The sequence below is a fragment of the Mobula birostris genome, chromosome 11 (assembly GCF_030028105.1).
Source record: "Mobula birostris isolate sMobBir1 chromosome 11, sMobBir1.hap1, whole genome shotgun sequence".
Classification (NCBI taxonomy): Eukaryota; Metazoa; Chordata; class Chondrichthyes; order Myliobatiformes; family Myliobatidae; genus Mobula; species Mobula birostris.
In genome coordinates, this window is record NC_092380.1 from 54,735,758 (window position 1) to 54,760,823 (window position 25,066).

Sequence of the window (25,066 nt, forward strand, 5' to 3'; positions counted from 1 at the left end):
GGGACACCAGCTTCCCCAGCGCCGAGGACATCTTCAAGGAGGCAGCATTAAGGACACACCATCTGGAAGAAGCCTTTCCCTCATGACTACCATCAGGGAGAGAATACAGGAGAAGGCAGGCCCACACTCAATGTTTAAATAACAGCTTTTTTCCTCTACTATCAGATTTCTGAACAGTTCATGGACACTAACTTGTTTTCCCTCTTTTTAGTTATTTCCCTTCTGCATGAGAACATAAGAAATAAGAGCCGGACCAGGCCGTTTGGCCTGTCGAGGCTGTTCTGCCATACAATAAGATTATGGCTGATATGACCATGGACTCATCTCCACCTACTGGCCTTTTCCCCACACCCCTTAATTCCCCGACTATGCAAAAATCTATCCAATCTGTCTTAACTATTGTTGTATTGCAGCTGTATTGTAACTTATAGTAACTTTTTTGCCCTGTACTGTACTGCTACTACAAGTCACCAAATTTCACAATGTGTAGTCGTGATAATAAAGCTGATTCTGATTCAATGGTGTGTGTTTTACGTAGTCTTTTAAAGAGCGTTTTCACTTCCGAATTTAAAGTTTTATTTTGTGTGACAAGAGGAACCAGCAGTGGGAGTAGCCTCAACATGATGGAGAAATGGCAGAGTGAGGGCAGGAATCTCAGGCAGAGGGTGACGGCTGGGATTGGGGGGACCCTCACACTGATGGCAATGGCTAGCATTAAGGCCAGAGATTCAGTATTAGCAATAGTTTGAACTGAAGGTAGGAGACAGTGAGGACAATGGCTGGGAATGAAAACAGGAGACAGTGTGGACAACGGCTGGGAATGAAGGCCAGAGACAATGAGGACAATGGCTGGGAATGAAAACAGGAGACAGTGAGGACAATGACTGGGAATGAAGGCAGGAGACAGTGTGGACAATGGCTGGGAATGAAAACAGGAGACAGTGAGGACAATGGCTGGGAATGAAAACAGGAGACAGTGAGGACAATAGCTGGGAATGAAGGCCGGAGACAGTGAGGACAATGGCTGGGAATGAAAACAGGAGACAGTGAGGACAATGGCTGGGAATGAAAACAGGAGACAGTGAGAACAATGGCTGGGAATGAAGGCCGGAGACAGTGAGGACAATGGCTGGGAATGAAGGCAGGAGACAGTGAGGACAATGGCTGGGAGTGAAAACAGGAGACAGTGAGGACAATGGCTGGGAATGAAAACAAGAGACAGTGTGGACAATGGCTGGGAATGAAAACAAGAGACAGTGTGGACAATGGCTGGGAATGAAAACAGGAAACAGTGAGGACAATGGCTGGGAATGAAGGCCAGAGAGAGTGAGGACAATGGCTGGGAATGTAAACAGGAGACAGTGAGGACAATGGCTGGGAATGAAAACAGGAGACAGTGAGGACAATGACTGGGAATGAAGGCCAGAGAGAGTGAGGACAATGGCTGGGAATGAAAACAGGAGACAGTGAGGACAATGGCTGGGAATGAAGGCAGGAGACAGTGAGGACAATGGCTGGGAATGAAAACAGGAGACAGTGAGGACAATGGCTGGGAATGAAAACAGGAGACAGTGAGGACAATGACTGGGAATGAAGGCAGGAGCCAGTGAGGACAATGGCTGGGAATGAAGGCCAGAGACAGTGAGGACAATGGCTGGGAATGAAGGCCAGAGACAGTGAGGACAATGGCTGGGAGTGAAAACAGGAGATGGTGAGGACAATGGCTGGGAGTGAAAACAGGAGACAGTGAGGACAATGGCTGGGAGTGAAGGCAGGAGACGGTGAGGACAATGGCTGGGAATGAAGGCCAGAGACAGTGAGGACAATGGCTGGGAATGAAAACAGGAGACGGTGAGGACAATGGCTGGGAATGATGGCAGGTGTCTGAGTGTGGCAGTGTAATGGTGGAAGTAGAGAGCAAGAGACTCAGAATTTAAAGAATATTAAGGGAACAAGGGAAGGGTAATAAAAACCCGTACAATAGATTCACCAAAACACCCCAGCTCTTATTTCACCTATTGCTACTGAGTAAGTAAGGCATGAAGATTAAGACACGAAAACTGGGACCAAAGGGGTTAAAATGACCAAGAGCTGAAGTTTGGCAAAATAGGGTTACTCCCTGAAGGAACTTATGAGAGGCTGCTTTGAAGGACAGTACGCTCTGACAGACAGAAGAAATGATTTAAATGAAAGTCAGTCTGGGGTTAACTGGGGAAAATTCAAGGGACATAGTTTAAATGTGATAATATATTGCTATTTACAACACTGAAACAATACAAAGTCTCCTTGAACATCCTCTAGTCCAATTAGAATCCAAATAAACAACATTTCTTAGATTCTGTGCCTCTGACTCCCAAATATTTGCTACATTATTTCAAACCACAACTATTTGGAGGTTTCTAGCACTAGGGCAATGTTTTCTTTCTCCAGTATGCATGTAATACATCTATGCTCCAAAGCAGCAATCGCTAATTGTTACGGCTTATCTGCTACGATGATTAATTTGATTAGTGCAATCTTTAACTAGACTTGGCTCCACTACAAAGATCCTGCAGTGGGGAAACTGCGCCTTCAAAGCACTTTAAAACAACAAATTGGTTTGTAAATATTAGGCTTTTAATACTCAACCAAACTACACTGTCACTTAAATCACTTCAGATTATTCTAATTTATGAACTGTTAGGCTTAGTGCAATATTCCTAAAAGATGTACTTACATCTTTTGAAAATCAATCTACAAGAAAAACAACTATTCTGCATAAAAATCATGATTGCATTCCATAACAGAGTTGTTCGGTAGCCCATTGTATTAGTGGGGCAGTAGAAAGTAGAGAAGGATGATGGCACAAACAAGTATTCCAACTGGAGAGAGGAATAGGATGGGTTATTCAATGTTACAATTACAACAGTTGTTTGTAAAATATAATTGAACAATATTTGAATATAGAGAAAACATGTCAAAGATTATGGATAATCTAAAATTTGTCAATGTGCAAATAGAGGGAACCTATTTGTGGCACACTTCAGAAGGGTATTGGTTGTGAAGTGGAGATTCATACAGAGATGAAGTTCAACAAAATATGAATAAAATTTCCTGGCTGTCTTTCATGAGCTGCAGGTTGAAAAGGATGCAGAGCAGGAAAAAGATCTTCCACACTCAGTGACTTAGAACAGTGGTCCCTAACCACCGGGCCGCACGGAAACGATATGATTTGGCGATATGAAATGATACGATTTGGCGATATGGAACGATATGATTTGGCGATATGGAATGATATGAGTCAGCTGCACCTTTCCTCGTTCCATGTCACGCACTGTTGAACTTGAACATCCCCCCAAACAACAGGAATTCTGCAGATGCTGGAAATTCAAGCAACACACATCAAAGTTGCTGGTGAACGCAGCAGGCCAAGCAGCATCTGTAGGAAGAGGTGCAGTCGACGTTTCAAGCCGAGACCCTTCGTCAGGACCTCCCCCTCGTACCCCATCTGTTACTTATTTTTATGCACACATTCTTTCTCTCACTCTCCTTTTTCTCCCTCTGTCCCTCTGAATATACCTCTTGCCCATCCTCTGGGTCCCCCCCCCCCGTCTTTCTTTCCGGACCTCCTGTCCCATGATCCTCTCGTATCCCCTTTTGCCAATCACCTGTCCAGCTCTTGGCTCTATCCCTCCCCCTCCTGTCTTCTCCTATCATTTTGGATCTCCCCCTTACCCCCCAACTTTCAAATCCCTTACTCACTCTTCCTTCAGTTAGTCTTGACGAAGGGTCTCGGCCTGAAACGTTGACTATACCTCTTCCTACAAATGCTGCTTGGCCTGCTGCGTTCACCAGCAACTTTGATATGTGTTGCTTGAATTTCCAGCATCTGCAGAATTCCTGTTGTTTATGACTATAGCCATGTTCTTTTCTTACTTCAATGAAAGAATCCCTCTTGGCAGGCTCCACTGGATAAGCTGTGAGAAAATGAAGAAGTCATTCCATCATTCCAAGACCCACAGCCACCAACACGTGGCTTAAGGAGATTAAGACAGCAGCAAAATGTGTGTACCATGTGTACCATAAGCCACCAGGGCTGAGTAGACTTATGACCAGGCCGTGGGTAAAAGGTGACATAGGCCAAGAAAATGTAGAAACCTTGTCACCATCTGCTGCTCACAGTACAGTCTTTCCAATTCAGTAGAGAAGTCACTGGTCACTGCTGGAGTGAGAGGAGCAAGATGCTCACACACCAGTAGGAACAGGAAGTATAAACTGAAGATTGAATGAAGCACGATGAGCAGGAGACTACCAGCCTACCTTAAAACTTATATGAGATGCCAGAGAAAATAAGCAAGCTTAGTTCCAACTATACACGTGGTCTTGTTTGGAAACTGGGGCCCATGGAGAATCACGTGTATCGGGATATATAAATTGGAATTTACCTCACTGATTTTAGAATAACCAAGCAGCAGATGTCCTTTAGGTGCTAAATAGTGAGGCTTCACATGTGTTGGTGACTAGCTGGCGTCCATTTTACAGATGGCGTACATTAAAGGCATTGCTCCTGCACCTGAGAATGATGCTGGTGACAGATGGAGATGAAAATAACAGTTGGTAAATGTTCTGAATAAATCCAAGTTACTTCCACACCTCTGGAGCTGCAGCCATAGACAGAATGAACAGTAATCTTGCCCACAAGTGGAGGAATTCTTACGTCTTTGAAGCCATACCTATGGACAAATAGAGAACTTCAGCCCACTCACCCCCTGACATGTTCTTACAATGCCTTTGCAAAGTCTGGAGATGAATCCCACAATGTATAACTTTCACCCTCTGTTGTGCTCTCACTACCCAAATGGCTAGCGTGAGTCATTTCCTGGTTAGTGGTGAACCTGAGGGTGCTGGTGGTAGAATAAAGCCATTAAATGACAAGTGCAGGAAGCCGGGTTGATCCTTCATAGAGGATCATTGTGAGGCACGTGCACAGCTTGATGGCAATTTGCCACTTATCACTGCAAAACTGATTGTTACCAAGGTCTTGCCTGAGCCGCTTCTCCACTCCCTTATCAGCAAGTGGCATTATTATTTGAACCACAAGGTATTTGGAAATGTGTATAGAAATGGATGGTCTACCATGATCTTCCTCTTCATTCTCCAGCAGGCATTTGAGATACCCTCATTGAAATTAACTGCTTCTCTGCAGCAGTACCAAGCAACAAGTGGGTGGTCCATTCTGCTATGGACTGGATGGGATTATCTGACTGGTGTAGACATCAAAATCTTTATTTGACCATTGTGATGGTGCGCAAGGTTTTCCCAATGGTTCTGGTAGTTAATAGGCTTGCCAGCATCTCCAGGATCTTTGACTGGAGTAAAGGCACATCATTTCAAGTAAATTCCCAGTCACACCCTCTTGCTCAGCAGTTGAAACATAGCTGACAGCCTCAAAATGAATGAATCATGCAGGCTTTCTGGGTGGAAGGCACTGAATAGCAAGTTCTCTGGAAATTGAGCGAACATCTGCTCAATTAAAGAGTGATAATGTATGTTCCGTTGGTATCTACAAGAACTTCACATGGATGTGAACATTATGCTTGTGACTTAGGCCGATCCACATGCCTGCTCTGTAGCAAAAGTTTACAGGTTTCAAAAAGATGGTACTTCTACATGAAATGATCCAAAGAGAGAAAGGCCAAGCAAGAGGGACTTTCCACTCTTCAAGGAGAGTTGGGTCAGCCATAGCTGGAACTTCAAAATTCTTACATTTGCAGATTAATTGTAACCTTTCATTCAAAGCCTAGTGTAGAAGCCTTGTGTATAAAGAGTCTCAGGGTGGATCATCATGGGCAGATCCTTTTCATCTCCATTGATAAGGGTTGTTTATCCATGGCCCTTTTCCTCCTACTTCAGGAGTTCTGTACCATGATGGATCTCCTACAGTTTATATGAACTCATATCTGCATATGATTTGATTCCTGCATTTTAACAAGAATAGGGCAAACCAAATGCAAAATGTCTTGTGCAACCCTATAGAGAATAATGGGCTTTCCTTTAAGTCAATCCCCAACATACCTCCCTATTGAAGAATCCCTTTAACTAACTGAAGTATGTGGCTTCTGTTTGCTGTTTATTCACATTATCCTTGTGAAATTGTTTGTGATCACACAAATTAACACAGCAATTATCACAAGGCAAATAGATTTGCAAACTGATATGCCAATTGTATTTGCCATAAAGAGTTATCCATGGTGATATGAGGGTGAATTAGTATGCCAATCACATTTGAAGAAAGTGATTTTAATAAAGAAAAGTGGCATTTCTCAGAATTCAGTCAGTGCGAAGGGTGCTGGGGGGAGGGAGAATGGGGGTAGAGAAGGGGGGAGCGGTGTGGTTGAATGTTAGATAGTATTAAAGAAGAGATGGAAAGGTTTATGGAGAAAATTCCAAAGAATAGAGCCCAGAGAATTTATTTCAATGACCTCAGCTGGGTCACAGAGAGGTAAGTACACAAAAGGCCAGAATGCGGATGCAGTGTTCGAGCTCATTAACGTGGGATAAAGTAGGCACCAGTGAATTTGCCTATATTAGTTTATTGAGTACTATGAATGAAGGGAAATCATAGGAGAATTGGAATAATTGAGTCTGGGGAAATCCTTGCAAATAGCTCTATAAAGTTATATTATTGAAAATATAGTCCTGATCTTATGATTGGCGCTGAGTTAGAAATCTCTTAAATCTGCAGTTTTTAAGGGCAAGAAGCACACACCACAATTAAGACTTTAATTCTTTCATTTGTGTAAAGCGAGAAGCAAGACTATCTATGTGACATTCTTGAATATGTCAACACTGAGATTCTGTCATTTAATGCTAGATGTTTAAACTAAATGTAGAGTTCAGGTGAACAGGATTACAGGGCAGGGGATAATTGGACAGAGCTTGCAACAATATTCATTTTCCAATTTAAAATTATATATTCAGTTCTTATTTTAGAAACTATGTTAACTTTCTTGTTCTTTAGAATTATATACCATAACAAGAACAGCTTGAGAATTAAAAAGTAGAGTTGATTTGTATGTCTTTAGAAGTTAACGGGAAGCAGTAGAAGGATCAATAGGTTCATGAACCTGTATGACAGAATGTGGTAAGAATTCTTTTTCCATGATTGGAACCAATAGTGATTCGTACTTTACGCTAGTGATGTTATGATTTCTCGCATTCGATTTGGCCATTTGGCTGCTCACCCAGAATTCATACAACCTATAGCCAGTGTGGGGTTTGAATCATGATTGGGTGGGAATATTGCCATGAAAGTTCACTACTTAAAGTTGGTCAGAGCTCAGCAACTTATATTCGATACAACTTGAAGAGCAGGGAGTAAAAACAAAGGCAGAGGCAAGTAACTATAGCCTGAAAATTTGCTCAGAAAATTTACATTATAAATGGAAATATATAATCTCTTTCCCATTTTATGTATATGATGACCATTTACAGTTTTGTGATTGGTTCTGACATTTGAGAATCTTATCTCTGATTGGCTGAAAACTGATTCTGTTGATGCCATAACCAGGCTATATTATCTTGGTCCAACTCATAGTCCAATCACCATCTGGAAAACGGTTTGTTCTTGGTGTATTCAGGGCTAAAAAAAACAAGATACATTTTTCCAGAAGTTGAGTTGGTTCATTACTGGTGAATAAAATATTGTTGCATTTAGTACAGCACCAAATCAGGCTCTTTTCTCAAGAAAAAGGTTATGGAATTGGTCAAAAGCAAATGAACAATATTAAAATGTGACCTTCATGATTCCCAACGGGAATTGCTGAAATTCAGCACAGCTGTTGAAACTTTCTGCACAGTAATCAGAGAACGGTATCAGCTCTTAAAGGCACACGGCCCACCATAGCCTGAGAGCAGCAGCCTGCAACCTGACTGAGTTTGAGTAGTGACAGGCCGCAGGAGAGAGGAAGAGTGATGAAAGGGCCAGTGAGATGTGAGTGAATGATATGCACACCATCACACATGTGACTAGCTGTCTCCTTTACATGTGAAGAAGTGGTGGATAGCCACAAGAAATAGTATGACCTCACATGCTAACAACGATTGAAAACACTGCTCTGTTGGGTAGTCTACAACCTGATAACATGAACTTTGATTTCTCAAACTTCTGGTAATGGCCAACCCAACTCCCCCTTCGCCATTCTGAACCCCTTTTCCCTCTTTCACCTTATCTCCTTATCTCTCTATCGCCTCTCTCTGGTGCTCCTCCCCACCTTTCTTTCTCCCATGGCCTTTTATCCTCTCCCATTAGATTCCCCCTGCTCTGTACTACAGGGAGATTTCCATTCTTTTACTTAATCCATTCCCTCGCACACCTCACCTTTTCCTAACACCAGTTCCAATCTTCTCCCTGCTATTGACCTTCTAATCCCCTTAGGCTGAAGCACTGAATTTAAGACCCCAAGTGTATGGTCACCTGATGCCATTCATCTCCTCAATTTAGGCTAAAACTGCAAGGAATATGAGATGACCATACAGATGAAAACAGGGTCCACTGGAGTTCAGTGGTTCACCTGTCTGGATATCCTGATTCTCTTTTGGGGGAGGGGGCTCAGGGGGTATGAACAGCCTTTCCTACTGAGACATTATGAAATTTTCCAGGCATTCTTAGCAAATATTTCATTTCCATCACCATTATTGCTATCCATGGCGCTACGTTACCATAATATTGTTCTGGGTGCAGCTTATTGATTCAGTTCTCTTCTGTTTCGACTATGCTATGAATAAGAGCAAGCTAAAGCTGCACAAGCCTTCCCTGAAAACTTGAGCAGTCTTCTGTCAGGTCACTTCTGAAGCTGCTTTAAGAGATGTTCTGATGTCGGTAGTGCACCCCCTTAAATCTCTAGTACAGGAACGGGATAGCCTGGTGTGCTCTAAGTCCTCCAGAGGCTGCCTCATGAGAGCCAATCCCTGCAGCTGTGGGCTGCAATTTATATTGGGGGCTGAAGCAGGCATTGTGCAGAACAGGTAGCGTTATTAGGTAGGCACAAGATGCCAGGAAAACATCAGGTATGGTAACATTGATCATGAATAGAAGTGCTTGATTCAATTTTGCAAATGGGGTGATTTCACCCAGAGAAAATTACATCGTTTGCAGATCGATTTTGGACTGTGTAGTGCTGAAAAAACAGCGCTACGTGATCTAATTTCTAAGCGATTCTGTGGTTAAAAAAAAACAAACATTTTTCAGTACCTTTTTTTGAACTAGTCAGTGAAACAAACTCCAGATGTTCTGAGGGAAAGGTGAAGGGGGAAGGGAGTCCTAGCATTAAAACTGGAATCTGTGCTTCACTTCAGTGATTTATATCTCTGTACCAAGAACGCTGTCCTGCAAACACAGTGTGGGTGTAGGGCACTACCAGAAGTGAACTTCCACTAGTCCCGCTATTGTGAGCATGCTCAGCAGTCAAAGTAAACCAGATCTCCAAGCAAGTCTAATTGACCTGAGCAGACTTTTGCAAACATTAGACAGAAGATCATACCACATTTTTCAAGCCGTGACTACTGATGTAGCAAAAGAGCAGAGCATTTATCAAGCTGTTCATTTCATTAAAATATTTGGCAGCCACGCAACATCCCTTGGCCTTAATCTGACCAATATATTTTGGCTTGGCTGGCCAAATGTTAAGCAGCAAAAACAGTTTACAATTACTTGGTGCTTTCCAAGCAAAATTAATTGTGGATGTGAAGACAGGCGTGATAATAAGCAAGGGTAAAATGAGGAGAAAACAAAGGCCCAAACAAAGATATTGAACATTTTTTGGAGGAAGCTTATGAAAGCAGAAAGGGAAAGAGCAAGGTGGAAATATTTGACAAAAGAATTCCATAAGACAAGAATATGGTGGACGGAACATAGGAAAACACAATGTGTGGACCTACTCATCAGTGGTGGGTTAGGAGAGGAGGATAAGAAAGAAGAAAAATGCTTTTTGCTTTTGTCATGTCTAGTGTACACTACATTTTTCACAAAACTCAAACAGTCAGCTTGTTTAAAAAATCTCACCAGTCTTGCTCAAAGCCTCCAATTATTGCTAGATATGTTCTACCCTTTTAATAATACATACCTCTTGAAAGGTTGGTGGAAGAAGATGCAATGGTAACTTTAAAATGAAATTGGAGTTATACTTTTCCAGTAAAGGGTTGCAAAGATCTGTGGAAACAGCAGCTACATATTTTCCGTGTTATATGATTCTGTAAGTAATTATCGATATTGCCCCAAGCCAGGATTTTCATTGTGTAGGGCATTACATCTGTGACCAATTCAATTCGCAGCCAATGCACTTGCACGCGTACATGTACATGCAAGAGTATTTTATAGCACAGGTGACTGGGCTGGAATAAGGACCAGGCTTAATTTTCACATCTCCCATCAGAGGAATGTGGTTAGTCAAATAACTCAATTGTCTTCGTGGCTGAGATAGATAACTAAATAAATACTGGGAATCAAATAAATTTTGTCTTGATTGTTCACCATAGTATTAATCCAAGCAGCATAATTACCCATTGGATTCAGTTGTCTTTTTAAATAGACAATCTCTGGAGCGGCAGGGAACAGACTCAGAGAAATGGTGAGATGGTGACTCCAGCTTCACTACAATTTTATTCTCTACAGGGAGCAACCATTCCTGTTGATGTTTTCTTTTTTTGCTATGTCCCTCTGGCTACTCTCTTACCACTGTTTATTCAGCACTCAAAATATTCTCTGTCGCTTTATGTGGCAGAGTTCAACTAATGGCTGTAACTGCTTCTAATGAAAACAATCACTCCCCACATGCTACTATCTCTTGTCAGAGAACAGTTTATTACAGGTTTATTTTTGTTACGTCTAATGAGCAAGGAATTTGTAAAAATCACAGAGTGAGAGCCTTCTGCCATCATGTACAAACTTCAGATTATGGCAAGCATCCCTAAAGCTGTTCCAGAATGCCAAAACAGTTGTGATTGTCTTAACCGAGATTCCTGAAGAGCAATGGCTTGAAGATGTTGGGTTATATGAGGGTTTATCCATAAAATGAAAATCTTCTTCCTCAGCTGTTTGCAAACATATTCTGAACTACTTTTATCTGGCTTTCTGCACAAATTTACTTAAATTTTCAGCCAGCAGCTCCACTTGGAGAGAAAACAGGTATCTGCAGAATGGTTCAGGCTGTGGTTCATACTCCAGCCTTTGATGGTATGATCAAAACTGAAACTGGGCTACTTTGACAAACTTCCATAGATTTGTTGTGGAGAATGTATTGACTGGTTGCATCATGGCCTGGTATGGAAACGCCAACAGAAAATCTTACAAAAGGTACTGGAATTGCTCCAGTACATCACGGGTGAGGCTCTCTCAACCATTGAGCACATCTACATGAAATGCTATCAAAGGAAAGCAGTATCTATCAACAGAGATCACCACCACCTAGGCCATGCCCTTTTGTCATTGCTGCCATCAGATAGAAGCTACAAGAGCCTCAGGACTCACACCATCAGGTTCAAGAATAGTTTCCACCTCTCAACCATCAGGCTCTTCAACAAAAGGGGATAACTACACTTACTTTCCCATCCATTGGGATGTTCCCACAACCAATTACCTCACTTTCAAGGACTCTTTATCTCATTATCTCATGTTCTCATTATTTATTGCTATTTATTTACATTTCCCTTTGCACAACTTGTTGTCTTCTGCACTCCAGCTGATATTTCATTAATCCTGTTATGGTTACTATTCTATAGATTTGCTGAGTATGCCCACAGGAAAATGAAATTCAGGGTTGTATATGGTGAAACGCACACACACTTTGGTAATAAAATTTACTTTGAACTTTGAACACTGTGGATTTTTCCCAATGCCACAATGCAAAAATGAATGATAGTAAATTATCTTCTCATTTTACAGCTCATATGAGTTTTATTTCTACTGAAAACAAGGATTGGATTCATAGGCAGCTTTATGACTCAAAATCCATTTATTGTTACTTAAAAATGCCATCCATTTAGATTTCATTAATAAGAATTGTTTGCAGATTGAGACTTGCACTTTGATTTACCAAATGGATCCAGAGCTAAGAAAACCTTAGCAACTACAGAAACCATGGCTTCTCTTTTAAGCATTCCAGTCTCCTGGCCAAGCTATAAATTCAAATAAAAAGATAAAATATAGAATTTCCTATGAATTGAAACTGGACAGGTCCCAGGACCCATCATAACATGTAGGAGCAAAAAAGTGCAGATCAAAGGAGCTTATATTGTTGCTACTGGCACTGGTCAAAGCATTGTCTGGAATATCATGTGCAGTTCTGACTGCTTAGTCATAAGAAGGATAATTAATATTCCTCTTCAAAAGATCCAGAGGCAAGGAATGAAGATGATTGTAGCTGGAAACATTTCCCTGTGGGTTATGTGCTGTGGAATTATAAACATATTGATAAAAAGCCCAGGTGAGAAAAGCCTGTGGATGTGGGTCAACTGAAAATTTCAAGGCTGGGTTGACAGATTTTTATTCATGAATTATTTCAAGAGATTTGGATCAAATGCAGGCACACAGATTTGAGGTCTCGGTTACCCATGAGCGAATTGAATGGCAGTACAGATTTGAGAGGCTGGATGGCTTACACCTGCTCTTATTTATGTTATGGTTCAGCTTTGGGATGGAAACATCACTGCTATCTCTGGCATTTCTTGCCTACTATCATCGTGCTTGGGGTAGTGACAATGAACTGCCTTGTTGAACTGCTTTTGTGTCGGGAATTCCAAGTATTAGGGCAAGCAGCAATGAAGGAATAGTGATACATTTCCAAGACAGCGTGATATGGAGGGGAACCTACAGGTGGAGGTGTTCCTGAAGTTGTTGGACATATCGTCTTTTTGTTCTTTCTTTTCAAATCTTTTTATTATTATTATATTATTCAAAAATAATACGAGTACATCGCAGTAAACAACACTTACAATATCTCAAGGAAAAAAAAAGGATTGAAAAATTTTTGGTGATAATAAAAAAAACCTACTAAGCCTACTTTTTGGTGGCCAACTTTGGTGTAGAGATGAGTTCATAGATATTAGCCTAAAAAGAATGATTACTAAATTAAAAGATAGAACTAATCAGAGCAAACGAAAAGGTGAAGATTGGGAAAGAAGTTATCTCCGGAAGTGTCACTGATGCCCAGTAGAAATGGGTTCAAGATTGGATTCAATAGCAATGACTTCGCAAATCATGGAATTCCTAAATGATGGATGTACAAATAATAAAAGCCACTTCCAGCCTGCCTATTCTGAAAAAAAAACAGAACGATGAATCCTTTCATTAAATCATTAGTTTTTCAAAGGATTCCAGGGATTCTACCTTAATCATTCCTACGTACATTTTTCCCAAGTGTTAAGAATCCATTGGATGAAGAGAAACAAGAAGATTCCAAATGGGAGGTGCCCTGCGGTGCACCAGTACGTACTGATGTCACCGTTCCTTGAACATCATTGGCCCCTACTCTACAAAGCCTTCCCTAATGGACGCTGAGACTATCTGCACCATATGGACTGCAGTGATCAGGAAGGAAGCTCACCACCACTTCTTCAAGGGTTACGCTATAATTGCTGGCTCTGATATTAGTGTAACCATGAAGAAACTTCCTCATGCTCATGTAATAAACTTTTTCAGACCTGTGAGAAGTTCTCCATCCAGTCTGAGGAGTTATTTTTTGCTATTTAGTGTCCAACATTTCCACCTGAGGAAGATAAATGAAGATTTTGTCTGGAATATCTACATTCGTTGTTGTTTCTGGAATTAGGTTTTTGGAGGAATGATCCAATACCTGTGAGGGAACAGTGATAAATGTCCACCTGGGAAGCAAACATCAATGTCACAGTGATGACTTTTCCCCAACATTGCCTCCATTGCTGAAAGAGACTGCAAAGGGAAGCAGTGCCTCTTAAGTAATCTTATTGCTGTCCACCTTATAATGAGCCATGCACTCAACATCAGCAAGTTCAAGGAATTGATATGGACTCCAGCATGGGGAAGTTGGGAGAACACACAATAGCACCTTCAAGTTCCTGGGTTGCTAAATCTATCGTGGCCTAACATATTGATACAATCAGGAAGAAGCCATGCCAGCGTCGTACTTCATTAGGAGTTGGATTAAAATTGGTATTCTGGCAAATCTCTATAGATGTTCTGCGGAGAGCATTCTGACTGGTTGCATTACCACCTGCTATGGCAGCTCTAATGCATAGGCTACAAAGGTTTGCAGACTCAGCTAACTTGAGTATGGGCATAAGTCTCCTCACCACCTTCAAAAGGTGAATGCTCAGGAAGGTGGCATCCATCAATAAAGGCCCTCACCATCCAAGACATACCCTTTCCTCATTACCACCATCAGGGAGGAAGTACAAGAGACTGAAGATACACAGTTAATGTTTTAGGTTCTCCTCCAGCATCAGATTTTGGTCCATGAAAGCATGATCACTACCTCACTATTCCTCATTTGTACTACTTAATTATTTTACTTTAAATTGTAACTGGCAGTAATTGTTTTTATGTCTTGCACTGTACTGCAACCACAAAACAATAAATTTCACGACATATTCTGTACTTCACTTCCAACTAGCTTTTTTGTGGAATGGGGCTAATCTACAGGATATGTAGAAAATCTGTTCAAGCTTTGTCACTTCCACTGCAGAACCAGGGTGAATCCAAACTAAGCTGCTGAAATACACAACATAGAGCTAATACTGTGTACGTGCACTTTCAGAGACAACTCCAAATTGACACCTTTACCGAACTATACAAAAGAAAAGGCCTGACAAGACCAGGAGGACAAGGTTCCTCAGCCAAAATGACCTTGCACACAACACAGCCCTCCCTTCTTCCCACTACCTGAATCCACAGTGAACAACTGGAAAGCATGAAACCCTTGTCATACTTAAGGAGCAAAAGAAGGCATTGTTGAGAAAGTTCAGTACTGATTCCAGTACTCCTGCATAGTCCTTGGAAACTGGAGAGGTAAATTGTATTGAAGAACATGGCCTTAAATCCGGTACTAAGCTCACGTTCTATGAAGAAGCAAAGGTTTCCACTATTCTTTTCATAAATAGAAGACATCCTATACTATCAACACTGTCTCTGCAAAACCCTGTTCATCACTTGACAGGATAGGTGAATAAATGGAAGTTTCCTCTGCCAAAGCAATATCGCCAGGCTGTGATGATGCCCACCCAGGAAATGGGCTGATCGTATGCTTGCTGACATCAGAATCCCATAGCAAGCACTCAGCACTGTCATAGGAGGAGAGCTGCAAGAGGACAGAGAAAACACTTCAAGGATTAACTCCACATCCCCTAGAAGGACTGTAACATCCTTATTGAGTCATGGGGCTCCTGATAGCTTGCAGATGAGGAGAAGCATCCATGAAGACTCTGAGAGATAATGGGTGACAGGAGAACATGAAGGTTGTGTGCAGACATTGGAAGCAGCAAAGATCATCCCGAACAATCGACTCTCCTCCCCCATTAAGCACCAGCTGTCCCATTTTTTGGCTCCATAGTATCCAAAGAACTGAGCCAAATCATCCTTATGGGTCTACTTATAAAGAATAATATATTGTACACTTCTGATGCAGGGGATAGACATTGAGCCTGTGTAATTTTAAATCAGGTTCATGGGTCTGGTAAGTGAGATGGGAAATGCACTGACTTTGAATAGGTATATTAATAATTTATTTACAAACAGTAGAAATTTGACCAAACATTCATGTTCCCCAAGTTATAGACAATACAAAGCTGAGCACTCAACAAACATATGTACATTCAACAAATATTCTCAGTTAAAAGTGCACAAAGAGTATTCCTTCCCAAATGTTTCACTTTAAATAAAGGAAGAAGAGAGCAGGTCCCTTCTCTGTGCTATTTTATATACCCATGATATATGAAAGTGGACACCAGGCATCTATCCAATGGGAGAAGCAGCTGCAGCTTCTAAACTAACCAATCACAACGGAAGCCACTTTTGACAATCAGAATAAGGCACGCCCCCACAGCACAGCCCTATGTTAGGAGCACAGTGTTTTCTCCTGGATGACCCTGAACTTGGGTTTTGTTGGAGTTCTTTTAATGCATTTGGAATGTAAATTTAAAGACAAAATCAAGCACATTAGCAAGGTGGGATTTTTCACTTGGATAGAGAATGCCTGCTGTTTATTAGATTACTCTTCTACAGCTAATTAAGTTTACTCCTGAACACTTAATTGTCAGGATATTGACATAAACTAACAGGCTACTAGCTGTCCATGCATGAATTGGTAGAATTTAGAGCAAGGCGATAGGACATTTAGTCCAATGTTTGTATACCCAAAAGAGCCTTCTCTCATTCTGTTGGTTCTATCTTATCAGCATAACCTTCTGTTCCTCTGTATTTATCTAGATTCCCCTTAAATGCTTTGTTTAGACTACTGCTTCCAGAGCAGTATCTGTGAGCATGATGCTTGGTGAATAACCCATGTTATACCAGAGTCTGCATCTCACACAGAGCTTAATGATAATGTTAATTTAGTTTCCCAGGCAACTTCTTTTTATCACATAGGAGAACTGAAGTAAATCTTTGTGGATCCCACAATTGCGAGAATTTCGTAATAACTCACTGTCTGCAGTCAGTGATCTGTCATATCATGCTGAACCCACTGGATGAAATGAACTAACAAGAGGTTAAGAAAACAAAGTGTTGAGCCAGGTTACTGGAAGATAGAGTTTAACTGGAGGACAGCCAGTTCCAATCAAGTTCAGGGTCAAGAATAATTTATTTACTTGCGGTGTGAGTGCAGTAAGCGAGATATAAGGATGACCTGTTTATCAGCAGGCCTTTCCATCCAAATGCTCACAATACTTCAGCTCCCCTGCACATAATTTATGCAGACCACCACGAGATGTTCACATCCACATCAACCAGGCTAATGACCAATCAACAGGAATTCTGCAGATGCTGGAAATTCAAGCAACACACATCAAAGTTGCTGGTGAGCGCTGCAGGCCAGGCAGCATCTGTAGGAAGAGGTGCAGTCGACGTTTCAGGCCGAGACCCTTTGTCAGGACTAACTGAAGGAAGAGTGAGTAAGGGATTTGAAAGTTGGAGGGGGAGGGGGAGATCCAAAATGATAGGAGAAGACAGGAGGGGGAGGGATGGAGCCAAGAGCTGGACAGGTGATTGGCAAAAGAGATACGAGAGGATCATGGGACAGGAGGTCCGGGAAGAAAGACAAGGACAGGGCAGGGGGACCCAGAGGATGGGCAAGAGGTATATTCAGAGGGACAGAGGGAGAAAAAGGAGAGTGAGAGAAAGAATGTGTGCATAAAAATAAGTAACAGATGGGGTACAAGGGGGAGGTGGGGCCTTAGCGGAAGTTAGAGAAATCGATGTTCACGCCATCAGGTTGGAGGCTACCCAGACAGAATATAAGGTGTTGTTCCTCCAACCTGATTGTGGCTTCATCTTTACAGTAGAGGAGGCCGTGGATAGACATGTCAGAATGGGAATGGGATGTGGAATTAAAATGTGTGGCCACTGGGAGATCCTGCTTTCTCTGGCGGACAGAGCGTAGATGTTCAGCAAAGCGGTCTCCCAGTCTGTGTCGGGTCTCGCCAATATATAAAAGGCCACATCGAGAGCACCGGACGCAGTATATCACCCCAGCCGACTCACAGGTGAAGTGTTGCCTCACCTGGAAGGACTGTTTGGGCAATCAGCTATTTTCAAATATTAATTGACAGAGATGTAAATAGTTAATATAATTCAATCAATTGCTATAAATAGACCAGATTTATGTTTGCCCATCGCCCTCAGCATAGTGAAATGTCCCAAATCTGTTCACGGGAGCATAGTCAAAGAAAATGTGACATTGGTGTCTAAGAAGCTGAAGGGAGAAGAGAGAACAGAAGAAATGAAGGAGAGGTTTTAGGGAATTCTGGAGCTGAATTGGTAATTGGTACACCACAAGAGATAAACATAGAAAAATAAATGTGATTCTGAAGAGGATCTTGATTAACTACACCAGCAGGAGAAGGTTTATAGCTGTGTGTCGGCCTTTGAATTCAGAAACTTTAGAACCAAATAACCCTGAGTAGTACTTATATTTTTCTTAAAAATATACTTCATTCACAAAAATTGCAGATATCTAATGCAGTGCTCACATTTGTCATCATTTACAGTAAGGCGTATTGACAATAAGATTTACATTATATTAGTACGTCATCATTTTTTCTTTTACATATATTCCACAAGCACTAAGTCCAGCAGGTTTTTGCACGGGTTTCAGCTCCTCACTGTGTGGTTGTTCGAGGATGCAATACAGAGGCCTTTTGCCAAAGGGTCTTTGGGACAATGCACCAGGCTTCAATGGGCTCTTCAGCACACAATCCTGTACTTTGGTTACACCTGACCATGGGTGTGGTGATATGACGTGTCAGAATGTGATTGGAGAGAGTTCTGAGCATGCACAGAAATGATAGAATGATCTGGAACATGGCTTGGTAAAAACGTGGTTTGGTTTTGTTGCTGTAAATAAAAGTTCTAATTTTTCCAGAATATGATTCTTTATTATTAACCCATGGTAGGTATAAATATAAAGAACACAACAATGGGGAGTTCCTTGCAACGGAGGACCAGCTCAGAGGACTTCATTCACCAAGCTCATAATCATTTGTCAGCAAAGATCATAAAACATTGGACTGTAGCTTGGACCACAATATTGTTCCAGCCTTTTAAACTACTCCATGATCAATCTAACCCTTCCCTGCTATACAGACCATAACTCTCCATATTTCTTTAATCCTTGTGCCGATATGAGAGTTGCTTAAATGACCCGAATGTATTTCCCTCTACTTCCATCCATGGCAATATATTCCAGGCCCTTTCAATGGGTACACTCACAACACGCTGGAGGAACTCAGCAGGTCGGGCAGCATCCGTGGAAAAGATCAGTCGACATTTCAGGCCAGAACCTTCCTGCTGACGAAGGGTTCCGGCCTGAAACATCGACTGATCTTTTCCACGGATGTTGCCCAACCTGCTGAGTTCCTCCAGCGTGTTGTGATTGTTGCTTTGACCCCAGCATCTGCAGATTATTTTGTGTTTACCTTTCAATGGCTGGTGTTTCTCTCAGTAATGAACAGCCTATGGGGCTGTTACGCGAGTGTTTGAGCTGAACCTCAACAAGCTCACTGCGTTCTCTTTCAGAACCTTCTTGGCATGCTCCAGAAGGTGGTCTCACTTCCACTGCATTGCCGCTGTGGAAACGTGAGATGGACCTAAATCCAGCTCAGGTGATGGACACTCAACACTGGAATGCAGTCTCCACATCTTGTTCCTCAGAAAGTTCATTCAATAACTGGCCAGGGCAATAGACAAGTCATGGCTAGAAAAGGAAAGCTTATCATACCCATGGTGGAGTGCGATCATTAGTAGCAGTTGACATAGGAAATTTAGCAATTGCTCTCAGTGATCTTGCAGGCTGCTGGTTAAGCAGACACAATATTCCCTTCTCTTGGCTGCAGTGGACAGCAGCATTCAATTAGAATGAATACAAACAGAAGAAGAAAATCACAGTACACAATGAGGCCTTCCAGCCTCTCTGACCCATGCCAGCTCCTAGTAAATGCACTCCTATTCATTCCATTTTCTGATTGTTCCCCATATCCTTCAACCAGCCATCCAATTCTCTTTTAAAAGCCATTTAGCTCTTTGTCCAAATAAGAGCAATCCAATTTGTTCACTCTTCCCTATAATCGTTCATATTCTTTCCTTTCAGATACTTATCCAGCTCTATTTCAAAAATGATAACTGAATTTGCTCATATCAGACTCTACAGGCTGATGAACCAGATCATACATACCTAAAGCACGAAATGTTTTTTTTCCCTTTTTCTACAATCACTTTAAATCTGTATGTAGATTCTTCTGCCAGTTTCTCTTTATTTAAGCTGTCTGGATCCCAAATCAACACTCAACCTTTTCAACTCAAAAGAGAACAAGTGTATCTCTGCAATCTTTCTACTTAGCTGGTCACTCAGCCTAAAACCATTCCAGTAAGTCTTTTCTGCACCATCTTTTAAAGCTATTGCATCCTTTCTAAAGTTCAGAATCTAGCATGGACATAACACTGAAATAGTTACTTAACCAGAGGTAATAAAATTCTTGTTTGCTTTTTCATCAGTCTCTCTGCTTACTCTGTTCCCTGTACTCATTTTAGAATGGTGCCTTTTATATTGCATTACTTCCTCTAATTCTTCCTACCTGCACTTTCCTGTACTAATATCAACTAGAGCATGTTTGTTCATTCTATCAGCCCCTTGAAATCACTCACTATAATCTTCAATATTCACTATGTTTCAACATCTGCAGATTTTGCAAAGTTAGTTTGTTACCCACACAAATCATTTAGGGATCAGTGTTAAATGCTGTTCTTACCAGCAATGTCCACAATGCCTGGGGTTCAGTGGAATCCAGGATCAGCCATGATGGAATGACGGAGCAGACTTGATGGGCGAAATGGCCTAATTCTATTGCTATGTCTTATTGTCTTATGGTCTAATTCATAATGAACAATAAATTTGATATGTATAAAGAAAAACAGTGGTGCTAGCTCTGATTCTTGGAACAATATCTCTGTCTCATTATTACCAAGCTGAAAAACAACACTCTTTCCTGTTACATAGACAATGCATCTAAAATTGTAATTTTTTGGAACAACCCCATTTGTGGCACCTTAACCAACATCTTCAGAAAACCCATATACACAAATCAATAGCAACTCCTTCATTAATCCTTTCTGATGTCTTGTTATAAAATACAGGTTTTATTAAACAAAATTTGCCTTTAAAAATATCCATGGCATCTGCCTTTATTAATCTACACTTGCCCAAATGATTCTAAATGATCATTTCCAGCATCTTCCCCACTGCCAAGATTTGACTGACTGGCTGGCCTACAGATACTGGGTTTATCCAAGGTTCCTTCTTTGTATAAGGGTGTAACTTTGGCAATTCTCCAGTCCTCTGGAACCACCCTGTACACATGATGGAATGGAAAATTATAGACACCACCTCTGAAAACCTCTACCTCTCAGCAACCAGATGTATCCCGTCTGGAGCAATTACCATCTGCTTTAAGTAGAACCAGCATTCCTAGAACTTCCTATTAGTTAATTTTAAACCTATCCAGTATCTCAAATACTTTCACTTCTACTGTGACACTGGCAGCAGCAACTTTGTCTGTGGAGTCTAATGTAAAGGACTCATTTAAACCTATTTAGTGCTCTTTGCATAGACCTTATTTGGTCACCAAAAGGACATATAGCAAAGAAATTGACCCTTCAGCCAACACATCCATGTAAACCATTTTATTTATCTATAATAGTCCTATTTACTTGCAAGAGGCTCCACCAATCAATTTATCACCACTTACTAATTATATGCTAATAGAAGACTTCTGGATACTCATTTTCTGCTCACCACAAACCCCTTACTTAATCTGTTTTTGTTCTTATTTCTTTTACTCTTCCACCTTCAGCTGGTTTTCACCAGTATCCTCAAACTGACATGTGTCTTGCATCAGTGTATTCTGTATCTCTGCTTTTTTCAGGAGAATATTGGCTTATATTGTTCCTACCTTTTCTGCTGGTAGAACTGTAAATGGACCGTTCCCAAACCATCTCCTCTTTAAAGACTTCAATTGTTTGATTACGGTTTTTTCTGCCAATCTTTGATTTCAGCTTACCCTGGCCAGATCTGCTTTCAACCCTCTCAAACTGGCCCTCCTCCAATTAAGTATTTTTATTCTTGATTGCTCTTTGTCCTTTTCCATTGCTAATCTAAACCTTATGATACCATGATAAAGTTCCCTTAACATTTCCCCACTGACACATGATCCACTTAACACAGCTCATTCCCTTGAATGAGAGCTGGCAACATCTTCTTTCTTCTTGGGCCAGAAATGTAAGCAAGTTCCCTTGAACACAAACTCCCCTCTTATCCCTATGTATATTCACTACTCCAGTCTGAGAATAGTTAAAGTCTCATATTATTGGTATTCTAGGGTTCTTATGTCATAAAATGATTTCCTTTAAAAGCTGCTCCTCCATATCTACCCCACTTATTGCTGGCGAAGAATATATATTCAAAAGTGTAAGTGACTTACATTTTTTGTCAACACTATCTACTGAATCCTTGATCTGTCAAGCACATATCTCTCCAGCACAGTAAAATTCTTGTTAATAGTGTCTCTTCTATCTCAACTAAGATCTTCACATCCAAAAATATTTAGACTCCCAATCCTTCTCCTTGGTTGTGTTCATATTCACATGTGATTAACACACACAAGATGCTGGAGCAGCTCAGTGGCTCAGACAGCATCTATGGAGGGAAATGAACAGTCAACATTTTAGGGCAAGACCCTTCATCATGTTGACTGTTCATTTCCCTCCATGGAAGCTGCCTGACATGCTGAGCTCCTCCAGCATTTTGCGTGTGTTGTTCAGGATTTCCAGCCTCTGCAGTATCTCTGCATCCCATGTGGTTACTTGTGCCTCCAGCTGACAAAATTTTTTACAATTTTTTTTTGTTTATTCATCGACATGATGTTATGCTCTCCCTTTGTCACATCCCATTTAAAACTATTATTTCTTACACTAGGACCATCTATCTCTGAGTCTGGTGCACAGCTTATGTCTCCTTTCTAAGAATAAATCCTCAAATTTCTTCCACTGCCCTACTTTAAACCATTCTTAACTTCATCAGTAACTTCACCATTCACCATTACCCTCATCATGATGATCTCAGTTCCATCTTGACTTTTGCCATCCCCACCTCCTGATGCCACAGTTTATTCCCCTCTGTCATTAGGTTCCTAAATGATCCGGGAACCCATGAACACTATCTCACTGTTTTTGCTCTTATTTTTAAAACACCGTTTATTTACCTATCTATCTATTTATTTATTTCTACTGTATAGAAAAATATATACACCGTGGCCACTTTATTAGGTGCTTTAGTGGAAGTTGGTGTGGTCTTCCACTGCTGTTCTCCATCCACTTCAAGGTTCAACATGTTACGCATTCAGAGATGCTCTTCTGCACACCACTGCTGTATCGCGTGGTTATTTGAGTTATTGTCACCTTCCTTTCAGCTTGAACCAGTTTGGCCATTCTCCTCTGACCTCTCTTATTAACAAAGCATTTTGGGCTCAGAGGTGCTGCTCACTGAATGTTTTCCTTGTTTCTCGCATCAGTCATTGTAGACTGATGTGCATGGAAATCCCATGAGATCAGAAGTTTTTGAGATACTCAAACCACCCCATCTGGCATCAACAATCATTCTATGGTCAAAATCACTCACATGAATGTACAAACACTAATTTCTTCGCCATTCTGATGTTTGGACTGAAAAACAACTGAATCTCTTGACCATGTCTTGAATATGCTCTTCTGCATTCAGTGTGTGTGTGTATATATATATATAATCTAATCTAATATACATACATACACACACACACACACACACATATATTAGAGGTTCCCAACCATTTATATGCCATAGACCCTTACCATTAACTGAGGTGTCCATGGACCCCTGGTTATGAACCCCTGTTATATAGTATATTTTGTTTTTCACTACTTCCTCAAAACGACAAATTTCATGGCAGATATTAGCCATAATAAACCTGATTCTGACCTAGCCTCCTAGTCTCTCCTCCTAAGTGAAATCGCTCCCACCAATCCATAGTCTGGTGAACCTCCTTTGCACCCTTGCAAACATTAACATGTCTTTCCTAAAGTCTGGTGACCAAGTACGTTGTTTTCTGAACTTCCACTATGGTATGGTTCTGATAGTAATATGAAGAATGTCACCTTCAAGGTCTGTTTTTCAGAAACTCATCTTCAAAATCTGCCTGCAAGTCCTCATCTCTCTTTGTCCTCAAGTCATTGATGCCAGTAAGGACTATGTACCCCATCAACTTCCCACTAGAGAAGATTCTGCAGCAACATGGAAACTCCACACAAGTACCATGAAGACAACCTACAATTCTTTAATTACACCTTCCTAACTGGTCCCTATTCATATTTGTCTTCCTGGCTCACATTCTCCCCCTTCCCACCTGACTCCCTGACTCCATTGTTCAGTTGAGTTCCACTGACTTGCCTGTCGGCTGCACCCCTAAAAAGAAATACTGGCCTCACCAGAATTCACAACACTGATAAGTATGTAAGCTGCACTTAGGAAACTGCTTCACCGGCTGCCCTGTCTCTCTAATGGTCACCCGTTCCTCCTCTGTCTCAGTCTTCTTAAGATAGTGACAGATCACTTTCTAAAACATGTCATTATGTATCCTTCCTCAATCTCACAGATACGCTGCAGTGATACCCTTTACCAGCAGAAGGCTAGAGCCCAGTCTATTTTGAATATTGGTTCTTTCTGCCTGTGTGATTGTCCAGAGTAACAGAGACATACTGGAATTCCCAGAAAGGATGCATAAATATGGACGGTAGTACCTCACATTGTCTCTCTTTTTAGCTGACTACTGACTAAAATTTACAAGCTCATTCGAAAAAAAACAAAGGAGGAAAAGGTCTGATTTTGGTTCCAATAAATATGTTTTTAATCTCCATGTGTGTAAAACCAAACAAAAAAATTTGGTTCTTTTTGTTCATTTGAAGCATATTTCAGTTGGAGATAAAAAACGAATGAATTAAGCCTCTTCAAATTTGCACTTATTATTTATTATTTTCCAGAATCTCTGAGGAAGGCCCACACCCTGGATGTCTCACAGAGCTACACTGTCATTAGTATCTTTACTGGAAATACCATCCCACCCAGCCATTTTTTCATAGAAAGTGTAATCCTATAACTCGAAATTTAAGTCATTTGTGTCAAAGGAATCCTAAAATGTAAATAGGAAAAATTTGCAAATGCTGAAAATTTGAAGTATAAACAAAAACTGATGGAAAAATCAGTGCACATCTGTCAAAAGGCAAACAGTTTATGTTTCAGGAGATACAAGAAACCAAAGA

General features: G+C 41.0%; 1 protein-coding gene across 3 annotated transcripts in view; it reads right to left on the reverse strand.

Moving 5' to 3' along the window:
• LOC140205086 (potassium voltage-gated channel subfamily KQT member 1) overlaps positions 1-25,066 on the reverse strand; it is an 851,833-nt gene that overhangs the window by 169,219 nt on the left and 657,548 nt on the right. The window lies entirely within an intron of this gene.